This window comes from Hemitrygon akajei, unplaced genomic scaffold (genome assembly GCF_048418815.1).
Source record: "Hemitrygon akajei unplaced genomic scaffold, sHemAka1.3 Scf000053, whole genome shotgun sequence".
In the NCBI taxonomy this organism is placed as follows: Eukaryota; Metazoa; Chordata; class Chondrichthyes; order Myliobatiformes; family Dasyatidae; genus Hemitrygon; species Hemitrygon akajei.
The window spans coordinates 4,852,330-4,860,205 of NW_027331939.1; the positions used below are offsets into that span (position 1 = coordinate 4,852,330).

The 7,876-nt window shown below is 46.8% G+C and overlaps 1 protein-coding gene across 4 annotated transcripts in view; it reads right to left on the minus strand.

The window, feature by feature from the left end:
• The window catches only part of LOC140721281 (uncharacterized), a 29,527-nt gene extending 22,577 nt beyond the window's left edge, over positions 1 to 6,950 (minus strand). For all 4 annotated transcript variants that reach the window (XM_073036136.1, XM_073036137.1, XM_073036134.1 and 1 more), the window contains exons 1-2: positions 6,807 to 6,950; positions 2,903 to 3,075 (exon numbers count right to left, since the gene is read on the minus strand). The gene's annotated coding sequence lies outside the window, so the exon portion shown is untranslated. The remainder of the gene's footprint in view (positions 1 to 2,902; positions 3,076 to 6,806) is intronic.
• Positions 6,951 to 7,876: the final 926 nt, after the last annotated feature.

A 7,876-nucleotide genomic window follows, 5' to 3' on the forward strand; every position in this document is an offset into this window, starting at 1 on the left:
TGACTCGTGCCTGTATCCCAGCAACAGACTAAAGTGGGAACGTTTACACAGACTCCCGTTATGCATTTGGAATTGTACATGACTACGGGGCTCTCTGGGAACATGGGGATTCCTGACTTCCTCTGGCCACCCCATTAGTAATGCCACCTTTGTAAACAACTTACTCACCGCTCTACAGCTACCTCGAGTTTTGTTCTTCTCAGGGGGATGCCTCTGAGGAGGAGTGAAAACTGTGGTCCCAGATGGGGGTGCCAGAAGGACCACGACCTAGGTTTTTGGATCACCAAAGTGGGACAGGTTTGTGTTCCTACACAGTTTTTACCAATACTGGTCGATTATATACATAATTGTACACACTTGGGAAAGGAGGGAATGGTTGGTAACCTGTACCCTGCACACCGGGTACGACTCCCTTGCCAGGTGGACCTTTTTGTGTCTACAAGTTGATTTTATTGAATTGCCTAGAGTACATTGCTATAGATACTGCTTAGGTATTATAGATGTGTTTAGTAGATGGGTTGAAGCTGTTCTAACTACCAATAATACTGTTATCACTGTTGTGAAGGTATTATTACGGGAAATACTTCCCGGGTACGGCCTGCCAGAGATGCTGAGCTCTGACAATGACCCACACTTCGTGATGAAAGTAAACAAAGGCGTACGTAATGAACTAGCTATCAAGCAACAATTCCACTGTGTACACCAACCACGGGCCGCTGGCACAGTGGAGAGAGCCAATGGCACTCTGAAGAGTAAATTGGCCAAACTAACAGTGGAGACTGGACTCGGTTGAAGGTCCTACCGTCACCCAGTTCCATATGAGGGTTACCCCACAGGGGAAAACAGGGTTGTCACCAGCTGAAATCATTTATGGATGGCCCATGATGACACCCTGGGGACTAAGACCTTGTGTACCATTGCTCCCAGAAAGTCTACCAGCAAAATTGGATATTCATACCCGAGGGGAAGACATGGGGAAATATATATGCCAACTAACCAAAATTTTCCAAGCATACATTCACAGGTACGACAGACTTACAAGGAAGAGAACTACTCTGCAGAGAGGGGTGACTATCCCACCATGGAACCTGGGATATTTTTTTCCTGACAAACAACTGGGATTGAGGGAATCTTGGACCTCGGTGGAGAGGAGCATATTAGGTGTTGCCGACCACCCCCACAGCTGTGAAACTGAAGGGGCAATCTCGGTGGATACATCATTAGGTGCCAAACATGTTACTGAAGGAACTGAGTAGAAGGTCTCTCTCGGACTAAAGGAGAATGTATTGGTTGTTAGTGGTGTTCATGTTTATGTCTTTGAGAGGGCTCACCCCAGCATCCGGGGGCCCTCATGTTAACACATTTCTGTCTTTCTGTCATACCTATGCCAAACAGGTAGAACTAGGGGCCTGCTGCGTTTGTGCTGAAATTCCACAGCATGGTAAAACTAAGGTTCCAATGTCAGTAATCCCGCTCAACCAGAGTGAGGAACTCTCAGCCTGGGCTTTCTCAAATAACATCTGGGGAAGTGAGATGAGGACCTGTGGTCCAGTCAGAGATGACTGTGGCTGTCAGTGTTTTGAGGAATGGTGTCTCAGGCCCCCATCAAACGGAACTTCCAATACTGGGAAACATGCATCCTGGCCATACTTGCAGGTGCCCAGCAGCCGAGAGGAACAACTGAGACTGATTGATTTTGGATGATCGCTTTTCTCTCCTCTGGAGTAGCCAGGAATTCATGAGAGATAAATCAATTTGGATACAGCACTTGAGGAGCTGGCCACAATACTGCAGGGGCCCTGACAGAAACACAGGCCCAAGTAACAGAAATATCCACTGAAATGATTGCAATCTGGCAAACAGTCATACAGAATCGTACAGCTTTAGAGTTTATCCCAGCTGAGAAAGAGGGAACCTGTGCTGTTATTGACACAGAATGCTGCACCTATATCCCTGATGAATCTACTAACATTACACCCCTCTCCGAGCACACTGCAAAGGAGATTGACAGCATCTAGAAAGCAGGGCAGGATTTACACGGGTTCACCGAAGGGTCGAAATGGTGATCTTTGAAGGCCTGTTTGGTAATATGTGTGGCATGATACTGCATTATGTCCTAACAGTTGTACATATCTTTGTTACAATCACTGTTGTACCATGTCTTTACCCACTGATAAGTCAATGCTGTCATCAGTTGCTTTCTCTGTAAGAAGTTACTGCGTTGTTGATAATGTAATGATCAAAAGGAGGGAAGGATAAAGTCTGTAAAATGGTTAACACTTCGTTAAACAATAGCAGCCTGTTTTTCTGAAAGAAACTGCTGATGATCAACCGATGTGCTGAGTCATGTTTCTTCTTGTGGGTAGCTAGCTAGAGTTTCAAGATGCTTATCTCCTTGCGCATTCACATGTAGAGATAGGACAGCTTCAGTCTGTTCTGTGTGTGTAAACCATTATGACTATTTTGTAGTTTGTCTTTAGGGGCTCCAGCCTGTCATGTAGTAAATATCTTTGGCTCCAGCCTGTCTTGTGTGGGGGTATCTGGATGGATATATCTGTGGTGTAAGGAGAATTGTTAGTCAGTTAGTGGATTGGGTGGGAACAGTCACAGACTGTTCCTGTTTGAGCGACTAACTAAGTAAGCCCCGGGTGCTTGGAATAAAGAGTTTGTACCGTATGGTCTCAGAGTGACTTTATCCAGATTCGACTTCCACAGAGTGGGAGTGGTTTTAAAGGGCTGGGCTGCTGGAAGCACATTACCAGACCTGGTGTGATTGCAACTGTGTCTGACAGAGGCATAAATGGTTCTTCTGGGCACATTCAGTCTCACCAACTATTTCCCACCTTCTATTGTACAGGTATGTAATGTATAAAGGACCAGTGTTTGAGTAAATGAGACTCACCAAACTTCCTCCTCACTGACTCACTGGGATCTCCAAGTCAGCTGATTTGGAGTTGTTCTCTCCAGTTGATGCTCTCAGTCCTCGGGCCAGTTCACTTGTTGCTATTCCCACATCTTTAGCCATGGTTTGCTTCCAGCTGGGGTTTTTCTTCCAATAAACCTCTCACCGCAGGTCTAACATTAACCAGAGAGATAATGAAGCACATTAACAATGAAAAGGAGAACAAACAGTTCTGCTTAATGTTACTAAGAACAAAACTCACTGAAATTTAAACGTTGAAGCCAAATATAATAATCTCAGTGAACAATCTTTTATTGTCCCTCACACATCACAAAACAATATGGGATAAGAAGGAGCCATCATTCTGTCATGGTAATACATAAGACACAGGAACAGGATTAGGTGATTTGATCCATCTGGGCTATAAACGTGCAGGAGCAATGTGTGGTTAAGTGCCATGCTCAAGGATACAACGCACTGCCTGGCCTGAGGCTCAAACTCATGACCTTCAGATTGCTTAACCACTTGGCCACGTGCACATCACAGAAACCACACTCCCCCCGAGACTTCCCAGTCCCTCGGTAAAGCAGGCAGTGAAATCAAAGATATCCAAAACCTGGGACATTCTCCTTTCTCACCCACCCCAGTCCGGGAGAAGACACAACAGCCTGAAAGCTCAAGGACAAATGTGAGCAACCTCAGGAAACGAGGCGAGTTGGGGGAAGTTAACGGGACTCAGTGACCAACGTCAGATCCCCCAACACAACATAGAGGAAGCATCCTGACCCATCCGGGGACTCTGAGCACACACCATGTCATCTTGCATCACAAAGTGAAGGGTAGGGCAGATCTGCAGTAAACAGCCTCACGTGACCTGTTGGTGGGTTTCCCATTTCAACTCTGTGGAAATAGACAGCCTGGGCTCCAGGTTTGGATCGTTCAATGCAGATTAAGTGAAGTCTACACATTTTTGACCAGCCCAGATAATCGGAAGATAAATGAGTAATTGGTCCTCAGTTTGGGGCTCACGGCCCACATCGGAACTCCCTGCTTGGGATCGGTCTCAATACTCACCGATGGGAATGCAATATCTTCGGCCCACAGACAGTGATCCCGACCCCTGGCTCCCCCACCCAGGAGGTGAGGACCCTTCCCTCGATCCCACAGATGATGCACTTCAGCACTGAGCGGTAAAGAAAACACCGCCCGGCCGGAGACAGTGAACATGTGCGAAGTGAGTGTCACATCATCCGGAGGGCAGGGCCTCGGAAACAGATGCACAGGTGCTGCCCATCTGCTGTTAAATGGGAGGGGCAAACGGGATCACGTGACCAGCCGGGTCTCCCACCCCAGGCAGAGTTTTCCAGCTACCCACCACTCTGTGTAAAGAAACAAACATGTTGCTTACATCTCCTCTCACCATAAATATATTAGACATTTCAACCCCCAGGAAAAATAGATTGTCTGTCCACTCAGAATCAGAATCAGGTTTATTATCACCAGTGTGTGTCATGAAATTTGAAAACCGTGCGGCAGCAGTTCAATGCAATACATATTATAGAAGGAAAAAAAACCCAAAATAAAATAATAAAAATAAACAATTAAATCATTTACAGCATATCTGGGACCCTTACTCTTTGTGATTTTGATAAATGACCTGGATGAGGAAGTGGAGGGATGGGTTAGCAAGTTTGCTGATGACACAAAGGTTGCGGGAGTTGTGGATAGTGTGGAGGGCTGTCAGAGGTTTCAGTGGGACATTGATAAGATGCAAAAATGGGCTGAAAAGTGGCAGATGGAGTTCAAACAAGATAAGTGTGAAGTGGTTCATTTTGTTAGGTCAAACATGATGGCAGAATATAACATTAATGGTAAGACTCTTGGCAGTGTGGAGGGTCAAAGGGATCCTGGGGTCCCAGTCCATAGGACACTCAAAGTTGCTACGCAGGTTGACTCTGTGGTTAAGAAGGCCTATGATACATTGACCTTCTTCAATCGTGGGATTGAATTTAGGAGCAGAGAGGTAATGTTGCAGCTATATGTGACGCTGGTCACACCCCACTGTGCTCAATTTTGGTTGTCTCACTACACGAAGCATGTGGAAACCATAGAAATGGTGCAGAGGATATTTACAGAGATGTTGCCTGGATTGGGGAGCATGCCTTATTAGAATAGTTTGAGTAAACTCGGCCTTTTCTACTTGGAGCAACGGAGGATGAGAGGTGACCTGATAGAGGTGTATAAGATGATGAGAGGCACTGATCGTTTGGATAGTCAGAGACTTTTTCCCAGGTCTGAAATGGTTATGAAAAGACAGCACAGGTTTAAGGTGCTGGGGAGTAGTTGCAGAGGAAATGTTACGGATAAGTTTTTTTACTCAGAGAGTGGTGAGTGTGTGGAATTGGCTACCAGCAACGGTGGTGGAGGTGGGTAGAATATGGTCTTTTGGATAGGTACCTGGAAACACTGGAGAAAAATAAAGAAATTCTAGCTTAGAAAAATAGAGGGCTATGGGTAACCATAGTAATTCCTAAGGTAGGGACATGTTGGCACAACTCTGTGGGCCGAAGGTCTTGTATTGTGCTGTAGGTTTTCTATGTTTCTGTGAATAAATTAAAAATCGTGCAACAAACAGAAATACTATATATTTTAAATGTGAGGTAGTGTTCAAGGGTTCAATTCCATTTAGCAATCGGATGGCAGAGTGGAAGAAACTGTTCCTGAATCACTGAGTGTGAGCCTTCAGACTTCTGCACCTCCTTACCTGCTGGTAACATTGAGAAAACCACATGGCCTGGGTGCTGGAGGTCCTTGATAATGGACGCTGCCTTTCTGAGACATGGCTTCTAATCTTCTGGTAATCTTATAAACGTCTATCCAGTCTCACCCCAGCCGGCAAGGCTCCGGAGAAAACGACACAATTTTGTCCAACCTCTCGTTATAGCTCAGGCCCTCTAATCCAGGCAATATCCTGGTAAACCTTTTCTGCGCCCACTCCAAAGCCCCGACATCCTTCCGAGAATGGGAGCGACCAGAACTGTATGAAACACTCCAGATGTGGTCTAACTAGTTTTATAAAGCTGCAACACAACTTCCCGACTTTTGAACTCAATGCTTCAACTAATAAAGACAACCATGCCATTTGCCTTCTTAACCACCCGATCAATCTGTGCAGTCTCTTTCAGGGAGCGATGAACTTGGAGTCTAAGATCCCTCTGATCATCAACACTGTTCAGGGTTTTGCATTTAACAGTGTACTGTCTCATACATTCGACCTACCGAGCTGCCAAGATGATCATCACTAATCAAATCTCACTGAGATTTCTCAGGTCCTGTTGAATTTATTGCCAAGTGCACAAGTACGGGAAGGTACAGGGACAGAGAAACACTGACTTGTGGCAGCATCACAGGCAAGTACATTCAGATAACACACGGAACACAGATTATACAATTCTCTGTCAGTAACAAGATAGAAACATGTTTTACTTCATCCTGCTAATAGGACCAGAACAACAGGGGCTGAGCGGCGGCTCATCTCAGACGGTTCGGTGTGAAGGTCTCACAACCCGGATTGACCCCGGCAGATTCTGTGAAGGAAGCGAGGCGAGGCCGCCAGTTCGGGAAAGTTCATCCCCTCCCCCTTCAGGTTTCACCGATCACCTTGTGTTTCTCTCTCCCTCCCCCACCCCCACCTTTTATTCTCCAGTCCTGCCGAAGGGTTTCGGCCGGTAATGTCGACTGTATTCTTCCCCTAGATGCTGCCCGGCCTGCTGAGTTCCTCCAGCATTTTGTGCGCGTTGCTCGCATTTCCAGCAGCTGCAGATTTTCTCTTGTTTGAGTTCGGGAAAGTTAACTCACCGCTCAACGTCAGACCTCCCCGATCGAGACCGGCTTCAATACTCACCGAAGGAAAATTGTTGGTGTTGCCCCGCAGAGAATAATCCGTCTCCGGCTCGCAGTCCAAGGGGGCGAGGACCCCCGCCCGATCCCGATCCCGAACCCGGACCCGCCGGTGACCCACTTCCACAAAGAACGAAAAAAACATCACTGCCTGGCTCGGGCCTGTGAGCATGCGCAATGTGCTTCATTTTGCGTCACAGGCGGTGGGCGGGGCCACGGAAACAAACCCGCAAATGCTGCCGATCTGCGGTAAAACATGATCACGTGACGCTGGAGGGTCTCCCATGTGACCGGTGACTGTTCCTCGCCCTTAACATACTGCCCTACCCACCGCCGCATTTCCCACATTATTTCATTATTTCCCTATATAATTTCCATACGTATTTAGATTTTCCCTCCATATCTTCCCCGATCCCTTTCGCTCCAGCCCCACGTCACAGAGTTATAATTTTGATTCACTTCCCATCCCGACACACAATTCAGACCCACACAGAAAATGAGCTGGTTTCTTTTAAATCAGTCAACACACACAAAATGCTGGTGGAACGCAGCAGGTCGGGCAGCATCTATAGGGAGAAGCGCTGTCGACGCTTCGGGCCGAGACCCTTCGTCAGTCCTGAAACGTTCCGAAACGTGGACAGCGCTTCTCCCTATAGATGCTGCCTAACCTGCTGCGTTCCACCGGCATTTTGTGTGTGTTGCTTGAATTTCCAGCATCTGCAGATTTCCTCGTGTTTGTCATTTAAATGTCTATGTTTATAAACACTCATTTCTATTCACATTCCTCTAGCCTCACTGGACAGGAACACTGAAACATTAAGTGAGAAACAACAGGAGGAGGCCATTCGGCCCCTTTAACCATGAGCAAGATGGAGGCTACTCTCCCATCTCAGCTTCATGCTTCTACCGATCCTCATTTTCTCGATCCCTTGGGTCTCCACAAATCTGCCAGCCTCTGTTTTATGTGAGGACGATCACCGAGTCTTCAACACCCTCTGTGGTGGGGATTTACAGACATTCACCACCCTCGGCGTGGAGACATTTCCCCTCATCTCAGTCCCAACATTTTCACTG